The sequence below is a fragment of the Mastigoproctus giganteus genome, chromosome 6 (genome assembly GCF_048544385.1).
Source record: "Mastigoproctus giganteus isolate SK-2022 chromosome 6, ASM4854438v1, whole genome shotgun sequence".
Classification (NCBI taxonomy): Eukaryota; Metazoa; Arthropoda; class Arachnida; order Uropygi; family Thelyphonidae; genus Mastigoproctus; species Mastigoproctus giganteus.
Window position 1 is genome coordinate 129186347 of NC_143580.1, and position 14494 is coordinate 129200840.

The window sequence follows — 14494 nt, forward strand, 5'->3', positions numbered from 1 at the left end:
TTGTTGGGGCAACAGGGTGGGTACACTAAAATGGCATGCTTTATTTTGAATGGGATAGCAGAGCTAAAGCGCTGCATTGGACAAAGAAGCAATGGCTTCGGAGGCACAATCTTACACCGGGGTCAAAAAATATTGTGCACGAAAGTTTGGTGAAGCCAGATAAAATACTTTTACCTCCACTGCATATCAAGTTAGGCATAATGAAGTAATTTGTTAAAGCATTGAATAAGGATAGCAACTGCTTTAAGTACCTTTGCAGTAAATTTCTCGGTTTATCTGACGCAAAACTTAAGGAGAGTATCTTCATTGGTCTCCAAGATAGAAAATTGGTTTTAGACGGTCAGTTTGAAACTACTATAACTGATGTTGAAAGGGAAGCCTGGATTGCTTTTAAAAGTGTAATGGAAAACTTTCTAGGAAATCATAAATCACAGGATTATGAGAAAATTGTTAAAAATATGCTCGAAAGGCTTCGCAATTTAGTTGCAATATGAGCATAAAAATTCACTTTTTGCATGCCCAAATTGATTTTTCCCCCGAAAATCTTATACAGATGAGCGAAGAACAAGGGGAGAGATTCCATCAGGACATAAAGGAAATGGAGCAGAGGTACCAGGGAAGGTGGAATACAAGCATGATGGCCGACTACTGCTGGTGTTTAAAAAGAGAGAAACCTGGCACTGTACATAAAAGAAAAATGATTAAATGTTCTTTTCAAACAAAGAGACAAAGGTCTGATTAATGAAAGTTTCAGAATTTTGATTAATACTTGTTAGTATTTACATATTTTTTGATATATGAAAATGTAATCCTATCGTCATCACTAAATACAATAAAGTTATATACTTTCTTAAAAAACAATACTTTTTTATTTCTTAAATTGTGATGTATCTGTATGTGATATAAAAAAATCTAAGTCATATTTGAAATCACAGCAACATATTTCGGCAGTAGGACCTATTGAAATTCAAACCCCAGTAAACAAACTTAAATTTGTAAACTAGTGTAATTAGTCATCCCCACTGCAAAGTGGAGATGACTAATATTTTTGTGTATCTTTTTTATTTTTATCTTAGCAGAATTAATAAAGGTTTTGTTTTGTTGAAAATACTGTGTAACAAAAACGTATACAGTAGACTGTTGAAATAACAGCACCCCAAATAATGGCACATTGAGATAAAATATTTACGTACAGCGCAGATGTCTTTCAGTGCCAAAAAAAAAATAAAACAGCGTCATGTGATTATTTTATTTGTTAAATTTCCCACTTTGAAAGTGAATTCTGTACTGATATCACAGATTGTACTGCTGTTTCACATTTATTTTAAATTAAAACCCCTCACTATGGCTCCTAGAGTTAATAAACCTCATTTAGAGAAGAAAAGAAGAATAATTAAGAACATTAAAGCTTAGTGACAAACTTGATATAATAATGGAAAATAGAATAGGTATATGTAGGAGTGTATTAATGGCAGAAAATAACATTGGATTGTCAACATGTTTATGTTTTTATGTGCAGTTAATAAAATTGCATTCCGATATAGTTTAGGGCTAAGGCCTCAGGTTATCTAAATAGCTTAACTAATGTACAAGTTAGTGCATTTGCATCATTTCTGTACATAGCCAACTGCATAAGTAGTTATAAATTGGCATCATTAAGTATATCTCATATTGTGAATACCTTCACAACGAGTTGCCACGATATTGCACTACCTCGAATAAGTAACGCTTCACCAGAGGAGAAGACTATTGTTACTTATTCTCAGTGGATACCATCACCCATACAGCACTGTTTTGGAGCTTATTAGCTGCTCATTAGTGGGTGGGCAGATACCCTGGTGTTGCAATGATGACAACCCAGTTGCAAAGTATAAATCCACAATATGAGAGATGCCTGATGGTGTGGAGTAATTTAGATTACGATATAGTTTAGGGCTAAGGCCTCAGGTTACGTAAATAGTTTAGGACTAAGGCCTCAGGTTACGTAAATAGTTTAGGACTAGGGCCTCAGGTTACGTAAATAGTTTAACTAATGTACAAGTTAGTGCTGCATTTGCACCATTACAGTACATAGCCAACTACACATAAGTAGTTATAAATTGGCATCATTAAGTATATTGTGAAGGTATTCACAATATTAGATATTGCATTCTTAATCTCTATATTTCTTATTTAGCCTCATTATTTATGCATTAAATATATTAAAAATAAAACTTTCTAGATAACGGAAAAATCGAAATAACAGCATTGTGAATCTCCGAAGATGCTGTTCTGTTATTCTGAAAGTCTACTGTATGTTTAAATTTTGAAAATTTTCAACAAACTGATGATTGAATATGATTTCTTTTCATCAAAAAAAAAAAAAAAAAAAAACAATGTCCAATAAATATTGCAATTTACAAAAATAAAAGATCAAAATTATGCACTAATATACTTCAAGCAGAATTCAAAAAAACTAAAAACATTTTTCAGAAATAAAAAAGGTTAGGCATCTATCAGGTGTTGTGCAACCATGTCTACTACAATATTGGGCATGAACAGCTAGGTTAAGTACTCCGAAAGCTAAAAATAAAGGCCTGATGTAGCCAAATGGTCAGGAGCATAAGTGCAGTAGTACACGCTCTTTAGTGCGGACCATGATTCAAGCCCGTGACTGCTAAATATGATTAACATTTGTATTGATGGATTTACTGTAAACTCCACTGACCTGGTGGTTGTGCCAGAGTATAAAAACAAGAAAATTTTTAGTCTGTGCGGGTAGCACAGTGGTATCATCACTGTCCTTCCCACACCGGGTGGAAAAGGCATAGGTTTGAATTCTGTCAATGATAAGGAACTTTAATGGGCTTTTTTTACTCCATGGCTGAGTTAGTCGGTCTCAGGTGTAGATAGCAAGGTTTTCTTCCACAGAAACTGCTTTTTTAATTAGCCAACTATCATACTAGGCTGAATGCACCGGTTCTCATTCAAAAAATTAAAAAATAAATAATAATAATAATAATAAAAAAAAAAAGATATAGATAATCCATGGATATTCAGTTATGAACATGTGCTTTGCATGGGAAAATGATGTGCTGCCTTCATTGTAAACAAAACACTATTGGCCATAACAAAAGGTTTAAAAATTGTTCAACTTTTGGGAATGACTATGCTCCTACTGTAGCAGTTATTAGCATTAGCATTAGTAGAGGCATATGATGCAAGAAAGTAAGCTTATTCAGCATCAGCCAAAAAAAAAAAAACACACCACTCCCATTTCACCCCTCCGTTCGTTCGAAATACCTGTCCAGTTGAGACTTAAATTTGTTTAGGCTATCAACTTCAACAACAAATGATGGAAGTCGGTTCCACCAACCAACCATCCGCTGGCCAAAGGCAAATTTCCACACATCTATCCGACATCCGTCCTTCCTCAATTTGAATTTATGCCCTCTGAGGTGATTATTCTGAGCAAGAGGAAGAATCCCATTGGCATTGAGCATGCTCAAACCATTCAAAGCCTTATACACCTCTATCAGATCATCTCGCCGGTGCCTAGTCTCCAGACTCTGTAATTTGCAAAACTTAAGCCTTTCTTCGTAAGAGCAACCCTTTGTTCCATTCACTAATCTTGTTGCCCTTCTCTGTACCCGTTCCAGCAGCTCTACATCCTTCTTGAAATGAGGCCTCCAGACCTGTATACAGTACTCAAGATGTGGCCTAACCATTGCCTTATACAAGGGAATAATCACCTCCTTATCCCTGCTAGAAAAATTCCTGTATATCATTGACAAGACACCATGAGCTACTCTTGCATCTCGTCTGCACTGCTCAGAGAACTTCATATCTGCCTGCACAATTACCCCCAGGTCCTTTTCATTCTCCACCACTGTCAGTGTAGTACCGCAGAGTTAATACGTTGCTCTGGGGTTACTGTTTCCCATATGTAGTACTTTACATTTGTAAATGTTAAACTTCATTTGCCACCTCTCAGCCCATCTGTTCAACCATTGGAGAGGGCGCTGACTCTATTTAAAAGTTACAGCTGACAGTTACAGGCTCCGCAAAAACGATAAGTGTTTGCCTTTTATTTACATGATTGTTGTTTTATATTGTACTTAATACATAGTCATATAGTTATAGTTACGCTGGTTATTTTTTATTTTAATTTAGATAAAGAGTTTTTGTGGATTTTACTTACGATAGGTAAAACTGTTATTGTTGTTCGATTTTTGTAGCCATTGTTTTTGTATATAGGGAATTCAAAGTTTTTGTAGGGAATTCAAATTTTTTAATTGAGGTAGCTCTAACGCATAATTATATAGTAATACGCTTCACTGTTTCTATTTCATAGTTTCTATTCAAATACTACTGACATTTAATTTATTGATTTTATTAATTTAAACTACCATGCCCCGAACTAGAGCAGCAAAGCAACGGGCACAAAGTGGCAGGAGTGTTGTGACTCGGGGGAGAATTGAGGGGGGGCGATTCTCCAACGCGTCACAGCCTAAAAAAATGTGCAACTTGTGAAATGTTTGCCGAACTCTCTGGAACGGAACATGATATTGCCATGGGGGATGTCTTTGTGTGTGCGCGATGTAAGGAGTGTAAGGATATCAGGCGACAACTCAGCGTTGTTATGGGCCTATATGAGAGTTTGAAGGACAGGGTGGATGCCCTCGAAGGAAATAAATTGAGGGGCCCATCAAGCTCTCAGCTGCCCACATCAACGCCAGAGCTTGCACTTGGTCATCACGCAACACAGCGGCAACCCCCAAGGCAGAATGCGCTGGTCCCACAGGAACTATTAGTTGTTGGTGACTCTATTGTCAGGGAAACGGGGAACATGCTATGTAAAAAGGATAGGTGGAACAGGACCAGGGTATGTCTGCCAGGGGCAAAGGTTGCTGACGTTGTAGAGCGGATATCATCTTTCAAGGGCACAAAAGGTGATATAGTTGTACACGTTGGCACTAATGATATTAAGAGTAGGAGACCGGCAGAATTACTCAACAAGTACAGGTCACTGTTGAAAAAAAGCCGAGAATTAGGGTTGAATTTGAAAGTGTCTGCAATTCTGCCCAGACACGATAGGAGGGAGTATATGATGAGAGCCTTGTCGATCAATTCGGCCCTGGAAAGATTGTGCAAGGCTCAAGGGGTAGAATTTTTTTCAGCCTGGACTGTACTTGTTAACAGGAGAGATTGCTTCTACAGGGATGGGATACACTTAAATAGAAAGGGTGCAAGAATATTTGCTGATGCTATCGAGGCAGTGTTAGGTGGGTCGGAAAACTGCTAGCTTGGGGGGATACAAAGACTAATAGTTTAACAGTAACCGCAGGCAGAGGTGAAGGTGATTCTTGCACAACTTCTATTAGAATAAGAAGCGACCTGGAGCGAGGGGTGTTGGGGGTTTCAGGGACGGATGGCAGTCATCCTGGAATAGTTGGGTATATGGGATGTGTTAGGGTAACAAGGAATAGGCATAGGAGCATGTATGCTTGCATGTATACCAATGCTAGAAGTATAGTAAATAAATTTGATGAATTTGAAGTGTTGGTCAAGACATCAAAGGCGGATATTGTTGGGATAGCAGAGACGTGGTGTCACAAAGATATAAGGAATGCAGAACTGGAATTTGGGGAGTACAATGTGTACAGAAAGGATAGACAGGACAGAAAGGGAGGAGATGTTATGCTGTTAATTAAGAAAAACATAAAATCAAAAGAAGTGCATCCAGTTGATATAGATGGACAGTGCACTGTTGAGTCAGTTTGGTGTGACATAAGCACTGCAAAAGCAAAAATAAGAGTAGGAGTGTGTTATAGGCCTAATGACTCGAATGAGTACAATGAACAATTGTACAGAGAAATAGAGTGGGCCAGTAAATCGGAATGTCTTATAATGGGGGATTTTAACTTCCCAGATATTGCCTGGAACTTGTGGGTTGGTCACTCACACACTAGTCAGACTTTTGTGGATTTATTGGATGATTGTTTTCTGCAGCAGCATGTTCGAGAGGCAACCAGAGAAAGTAATACTCTTGATCTGGTTATCAGCAGTGATCATTCGTGTATTAAGAATTTGCAGATAAAGGAACCACTAGGTGGCAGTGATCACAATGTGCTGAAGTGGGATTTACTCAAAGAGGTAACTACCGTCAGGGGTAAAGGAAAGGGTTTTTGCTTCCGTAAAGGGGAGTACAGTGGTCTCAGACAGTTTTTAAATTCTGTACAGTGGGATCGACTGACGATGTTACAAACAGTAAATTCTAAGTGGGAAGCATTCAAGGAATTAATAGTGGAAGCTACTAGACTTTTCATACCGATGAAGAAATATTGTTCAAGGTTTAGGCCTAAATGGTTATCAAATGAACTAATGAGACTCGTGACAGAGAAGAAATATGCATGGGATGCATATAAATTATCAGGCGACGCAGAAGCCTGTAGCAGATATAAGCTAGTCTGTAATCAGGTCACAAAGGAGGTTCGGCAGGCAAAGGCAGATTACGAGAAATCTTTGGCAAAAGATGCTAAGAAAAACAGCAAGGATTTCTTTACTTATATAAACTCTAAAAGGAAGGGGCTGAATATGATTGGTCCACTTGACATCGATGGTTCGACTGTTGATGATCCTGCTCAGATAGCAAACAAACTGAATGAGTATTTTGCATCTACATTCACACGTGAGGAATCATTACAGTTTGAAAATGGAAGAAGGTTATCAAATTGTAGCAGTGTGCTTAATGATTTTGTAATAACTGAGAGCAAAGTGGAGGAGAAATTGTTGAAGTTAAACATAAGAAAGGCACCTGGGGCGGATGGGATCTATCCAGTTATATTAAAGGAGGCGGCAAAGCAACTAAGCAAACCCTTAGCCATAATTATGAGAGCATCCTTGGATTCAGGGGAGGTTCCCTCGGACTGGAGATGTGGAAATGTATCCCCAATTCACAAAGGAGGTTCGAAGGGTGACACGAATAATTACAGACCAGTTAGTTTAACTTCTGTTCCGGGTAAAATAATGGAGTCACTGGTTAAAGATGCATTGCAGGATCATCTAGACAAGACTGCAGCAATAATTCAGACACAGCATGGGTTTGTTAAGGGAAAGTCTTGTCTGACAAATTTGATTGGTTATTATGATGTGGTCACAAAGGAACTGGATGCAAAAAATAATTTTGATATCATATACTTGGATTTCAGGAAAGCTTTTGACACTGTTGCGCATGGAAGACTACTGTACAAATTGGAGCAGAATGGTATTAAGGGTAAGTTGCTACAATGGATAAAAGGATGGTTAAGTGGGAGAAGACAGAGGGTGGTAATCAATGGGTGCTGCTCTTCGTGGACTAATGTTATTAGTGGAGTCCCACAGGGTTCGGTGTTGGGTCCACTGTTGTTTTGTATATTTATCAATGATATTGATGAAGGTATATCAGGCTTAATGTCGAAGTTTGCAGATGACACGAAGGTTGGCAGGGTTGTTAATGACAGTAATGGCAGTGTGCTACTGCAACAGGATCTAGATAATTTGGGCAGATGGGCTAAGAAGTGGCAACTGAAGTTTAACCTTGACAAATGCAAAATACTGCATAGGTAGAAGTAACCCCAGAGAAACGTACCAACTGTGTGGTACTACACTTAAGGTGGTAGAAAATGAAAAAGACCTGGGAGTAATTGTGCAGTCAGATATGAAGTTTTCTGAGCAATGTAGACAGGCTGCTAGGGCAGGTCATGGGGTTTTGTCAATGATATATAGGAATTTTGCTAGCAGGGAAAAGGAGGTGATTGTCCCTCTGTATAAGGCAATGGTCAGGCCACGCCTTGAGTACTGCGTACAGGTCTGGAGGCCTCATTTTAGGAAGGATGTAGATTTGCTTGAGCGTGTACAGAGAAGAGCAACACGATTGGTGAGGGGAATGAAGGGATCCTCTTACCAAGAGAGGCTTAAGTTCTGCAAATTGCAGTGGCTGGAGACTAGGCACCTGCGCGGTGATCTGATTGAGGTCTATAAGGCCTTGAATGGGTTGAGCACGCTGAATTCTGATGGGATCCTCCCACTTGTTCAGAATACGAACCTACGGGGACATAAGTTCAAATTAAGAAAGGATAGATGTAGAATAGATGTGCGGAAATTTGCCTTTAGCCAGCGGGTGGTTAATTGCTGGAACAAACTTCCATCTGTCGTTGTGGAAGTTGATAGGTTAAATAAATTTAAGGAGGAACTGGACAGGCAATTGGAGGGTATGGTGTGATTTTTTTTTTTTTTTTTTGGCTGATGCTGCATAAGCTCCTACACTTGCTTTCTTGCATCAAGTGCCACTACTACTACTACTACTACTACTACTACCTTTCCAGATCCTGTTGCAGCAGCATAGCGTCAGTAGTGTCCTTAATAACCCTGCCAACCTTTGTATCATCTGCAAACTTGGACATTAAACTTGATATACCATCATCAATATCATTCATAAACACCGAAAACAACAACGACCAAACACTGAACCCTGAGGAACTCCACTAATAACATTAGTCCACGTTGAGCAGTGTCCATTGATTACCACTCTCTGTCTTCTGCCACTCAACCATCCCCTTATCCACAGCAGCAATTTGCCTCCAATGCCACACTGCTCCAATTTGTGCAGCAGTCTTCCATGTGCAACAGTATCAAAAGCCTTTCTAAGATCCAAATATATAATATCAAAGTTATTCCCTGCATCCAGTTCTTTTGTGACTACACCATAGTATCCAATCAAATTGGTCAGGCAAGACCTGCCCTTAACAAAACCATGCTGCATGAGCTATAACTGAATTCTTGTCTAGATGATCCTGCAGTGCTTCTTTAACCAGTGCCTCCATTAATTTTCATGGAACAGAAGTTAAACTAACAGGTCTATAATTACTTGTGTCAGCCTTTGATCCTCCTTTGTGGCTTGGAGTCACATTTGCACATCTCCAGTCCATGGGTGCATCCCCTGAGTCCAGGAAAGCTCTCATAATTATGGCTAGGGGTTTGCTTACTTCCTTTGCTGCCTCCTTTATTATAACTGGATATATCCCATCCACCCCAGGTGCCTTTTTTATGTTTATCCTCAACAATCTCTCCTCCACTTTCCTCTCAGTTATTACAAAATCATCCAGCTCACTGCCAATGTTTACTTTACCTACATCATTCTCCTTCCTGAATAACTCCTCATGCGTGAATGTAGATGCAAAATACTCGTTTAGATTGTTAGCCACCTGAGCAGGATCCTCAACTGTTGAACCATCAATATCCAGTGGACCAATCTGATTCATCCCTTTCCTTCTTGAGTTTAAATAGGTAAAGAACTCTTTTCTGTTTTTCTTTGCATCCTTTGCCAAAGATTTTTCGTAGTCTGCCTTTGCCTGCCTAATCTCCTTTGTGACTTGGTTACAGACCAACTTATATCTATCATAGGCTTCCATGTCGCCCATTAATTTGTATGTATTCCATGCATTTTTCTTCTCTGCCACATGTCTCATCAGTTCATCTGACAACCATTTAGGCCTAAACCTTGAACAATATTTCTTAGTTGGTATGTAAAGCCTGGTAGCTTCCAAGATTAGTTCCTTGAATGCTTCCCATTTTGAGTTTGCTGTTGGTAACATCATCAGTTGGTCCCACTGTATAGAATTTAAATACTGTCTCAGTCCATTGTAGTTGCCTTTACGAAAGCAATAACCCTTCCCTTTACCCCTAATGGCAGTTACCTCTTTGAGTAAATCCCACTTCAGCACACTGTGATCACTTCCACCTAGTGGTTCATTTATCTGCAGATTCTTAATGCATGAAGAATCACTACTGATAATCAGATCAAGAGTATTGCTCCCTCTTGTTGCCTCACGAACATGCTGATGTAGAAAACAATCATCCAATAAATCCACAAAAGCCTGGCTAGTGTGTGAGTGAACAACCCACAAATTCCAGTCAATATCTGGGAAATTAAAATCCCCCATTATAAGACTCTTTGATTTACTGGCCCACTTCATATCCCTGTACAATATCTTATTATACTCATCAGAGTCATTAGGCTTATAGCACACTCCTACTCTCAATTTTGATTTCCCTATGCTTTTGTCACACCAAACTGACTCGACACTGCCCTGTCCATCGATGTCGACTGGCTTCACTTCCTTGGATTTTATGTGTTTCTTAACTAATAGCATAACCCCTCCTCCCCTCTCTATCCTTTCTATACACATTGTATTCCCCAAATTCCAGTTCCGCATTCCTTATATCTGTGTGACACCACGTCTTTGATATCCCAACAATATCTGCCTTTGATGTTTTGAGCAAAACCTCAAATTCATCAAATTTATTTACCAAACTCGTAGCATTGGTGTACACGCAAGTATGCATGCACCTGTTTCTATTCTTAGCTACCCTAACACAACCCATGTGTTTACTTGTACGGCAATGACTCCCAGCAGTCTCTGAAATATCTTGCATCTTGTTTTTCAGGCTTTTGCTCATTTCAATAGAAGCAGTGCAAGAATCACTTCCACCTCTGCCAGTGGCTACTGTTAATCTATTAGTCCTTGTATCCCCCCCAACTAGCAGTTTTCCGACCCACCTAACACTGCTTCGACAGCATCAGCAAAAATTCCTGCACCCTTTCTATTTAAGTGTACCCCATCCCTGTAGAAGCAGTCTCTCCTGTTAACAAGTACAGACCAGGCTGAAAAAAATTCTACCCCTTGAGCCTTGCACAATCCCTCCAGGGCCGAATTGATCGACAAGGCTCTCATCATATACTCCCTCCTATCGTGTCTGGGCAGCATTGCAGACACTTTCAAATTCAACCCTAATTCACGGCTTTTTTTCAACAGTGACCTGTACTTGCTAAATAATTCCGCCGGTCTCCTACTCTTAATATCATTAGTGCCAACGTGTACAACTATATCACCTTTTGTGCCCTTAAAAGATGATATCAGCAAATTCCATCAAATTACCATCAAGTTTGGGCAGTGTGAATTTTGAATATTTTCAGCACAATAGTTACCTCAACCTGTAGTTATTATGTAATTAGGTTCAGTATTAGTAGTGGCAAATGATACAAGATAACAAGTTTATAAAGCATCTGCTAAAAAAAAAAAAAAAAATTCCCACATAACCAGTCCACCTCTCCAGTAGTTTGACTAGTTCTTAAAACAATAAAAAATCAGTGAGCATGGAACTTAAATAGGGATATTAGTCTCCGCGCATGCACGTAAAGGACCACGAGTCAGAGATTAGATATGGCCAGCGAACATTAACAGAATTCTCATGTAATTTAATTTCGACGGTTTCTGCAATTAATAGTCCCGTATAATTACATTGGACACTAAGTATTTTAGCCTCATTAAGTATCTTTTTCATTAACGGCATGAAAGGCTAATTCTGATGCTGCTGAATTAGAAGCACGAACTGAGGCCACGTGTTGATTAACACAAAAATTCAGAGGAAACCACGTAGAACCCTGATAAGACCACAAGAAATTTTGTATACTAGGTCATTTATTTGTGTTGCGAATGTGGAAAGGACTGAGCGATTGTTCAGTATAGTGTGTAATTTCCGTATTGGCCTGGCTACAACTTTAAATTTGGTATCTTTAAAGAATCTGTTAAATTATTTGTGCCACTGTTCAATATATGGGACAGAAATAAAGTATTTTTTGATATTACTATTGTTGGTTGGTGTTTTTTTTTTGTATTCTATCCTTAGCTAGTACCCTAATTCTGTCTATTGTAGCAAGTGGGTAACCCCTGTTTAAGAATCTGATTAATATTTGTATTTCTGAGCCCAAAGCAGATTCCGTCATTGAATATTTATAAGCATTAAGAAATTGATTAAAGATAATTGATCTTTTGTAGGTGAACAGGTGATAGCTGTTATAATTCAGAAGCATACCGGTATTTGTAGGTTTATGATAGTTGTTAAATTGGATTTTATTCACGTCCCGCGTAAGAGTGAAATTTAGAAAATTTAATGACTTAATATCCGTATTCTCCCTCTCCAATGTAAATTTGAGTCTAGAATGAATATTATTAAACGAATGTAAAATGTCTTGGATAGTGCTACTATTGGTAATGACTAGAACATCGTCTAAATACCTCCCATAGTATGTGATATGGGGTGGAAAAGGCATCAAATGTATACGTTCAATTGTAGAGAGATACATCTCCAATATTAGGCCACCCAGGTTTAATCCCACTGGCAAACCAAAAATTTGTTTGTATACTTTGTTTCGAAAGGTGATATAGTTGGCTTCAACTAAGAGTTTAATTAAGTGAAAAATTTCCTTAATAGGAAGCTTTGTATAATTAATCGGTATCGAGTTATTCTTTAACATATCCCAAAGAATATCTAATGTGTATTCAACGTTTACATTCATATATAACTAGGTAACACCTAGTGAGAATAAATTATCATTACCACCAAGTCAACAGTCTTTAAGGTTATTAAATAGTGTATCGTAGTTCTTAATCCCAAATTGTATCACTGGTCTAAAGGGTTTTATAATGTTATATACATGTGTGGCCAAGGATGAAAATGCTGAGTTTTTGTAGGAAACAATAGGTCGAATAGGAAATCCAGTCTTATCTATCCAGTCTTATCTTTTACCTGACCAAAAAGTGCAGGAATATTGTATGTTCTGGCCCTTCAATTCCTTTGACTGAGCCATAGTAATGAATGTGTCTTGACCCTCCCGATAATGTATTCGATTTGTTAACATGTCTGTTTTTTTATTATAGAGGCTGTGCTTCACGTCACAAATCTATGGAGGACTTCAATACAGACCAATCGTTAGGATGCAGAAAATTTTTTAATTTTTCGCAAAGTTTCCTAATTTGAGAAAGGTATTTTTGTTTATTAGAATACCAAGATCTTAAGGTAAGCTTAACTATGTTATGTGATGTGATAAGTGCTAGTTGCTTAACAACCGAAATTTTATGATTTAAATTGACCCTGGCACACTTCGGAACAATGTTGTTTTGAAGGCAATACTTTAGAAAAGAAATATGGTTTCTCTGGGCTGAGTATCTTAGTGTTAATCTAATGTAATTCTGCACCAAGGTATTACTAAAAAAATCCCCCATAAATGTGTGTATCGATAGGTTATACCTGGAGAGAAAGGAAGTGAATGAAATAGTCAATAAGAGATTAAAAATTAATTTGATAGTATGAACAAGAGCTATAATGCTCAATACATTCTACGTTGATATCAATATTTGTAAAAGAATAAGAGAAGTTTACCTCAATACGGATACTAAATCATTAAATTTTCTAAATTTCACTCTTACTCGGGACGAGAATAAAATCCAATTTAACAACATCATAAACCTACAAACACTAGTATGCTTCTACATTATAACAGCTATCACCTGTTCACCTACAAAAGGTCGATTATCTTTAATCAATTTCTCAATGCTTATAAATATTCAATGACGGAATCTGCTTTGGGCTTAGAAATACAAATATTAACCAGCAGATTCTTAAACAGGGGTTACCCACTTGCTACAATAGACAGAATTAGGGTACAAGCTAAGGATAGAATACAAAAAAATACACCAACGGACAATAGTAATATCAAAAAATACTTTATTTCTATCCCATATGTTAAACAGTGGCACAAACAACTTAGCAGATTCTTTAAAGATACCGAATTTAAAATTGTAGCCAGGCCAATATGAAAATTACACACTACACTGAACAATCGCTTAGTCCTTTCTGCATTTGCAACACAAATAAATGACCTAGTATACAACATTTCTTGTGGTGATTGTGACTCGTCTTATCAGAGTTCTATATGGTTTCCTCTGAATTTTTGAGTTAATCAACATGCGACCTCAGTTTGTTCAGCAGCGTCAGAATTAGCCTTTCATGCCATTAATGAAAAACATACTTTTTTATTTAATGACGCCAAAATACTTAGTGTCCAATGTAATTATATGAGACTATTAATTGCAGAAACCGTCGAAATTAAATTACGTGATAATTCTGTTAATGTTCGCCGGCCATATCTAATCTCCGACTCGTGGTCCTTTACACGCATGCATGAAGACTAATATCCCTATTTAAGTTCCGTGCTCACTCCTATTTGGTAATTTTCATTCCTGTGATCACGACATACGGTCGAAAAGCATTGTCAGCTTCAAGAAGGAAAATCGTTTTCCAATTTTTTTCAGTAAATTAATTTTTGACTTAATTTTATTTGTGTTCATTTGATTTTTAATCATTGTTAATTATTTCTTTCTGTAATGTAAGATTTTTTAATTGTTTTCATTTTAATTTCTGTAGATTATCATATGAAAGTGGTCTACGTATCATATTGAGGTAAACTTCTCTTATTCTTTTACAGATATTGATATAAACGTAGAACTTATTGAGCATTGTAGCTCTGGTTCGTACTATCCAATTCTTGCATTGGTCAATATTAAACTTTAATGACCGTTTCCCATCCCATCTCCTAATTTTTCGAGAATTCATTGTGGCAGCTTACCTCGAT

At 37.7% G+C, this 14494-nt stretch overlaps 1 protein-coding gene across 2 annotated transcripts in view; it reads right to left on the bottom strand.

Moving 5' to 3' along the window:
* The window catches only part of LOC150084574 (RNA-binding protein Pasilla-like), a 328124-nt gene that overhangs the window by 100929 nt on the left and 212701 nt on the right, over nucleotides 1–14494 (bottom strand). The window lies entirely within an intron of this gene.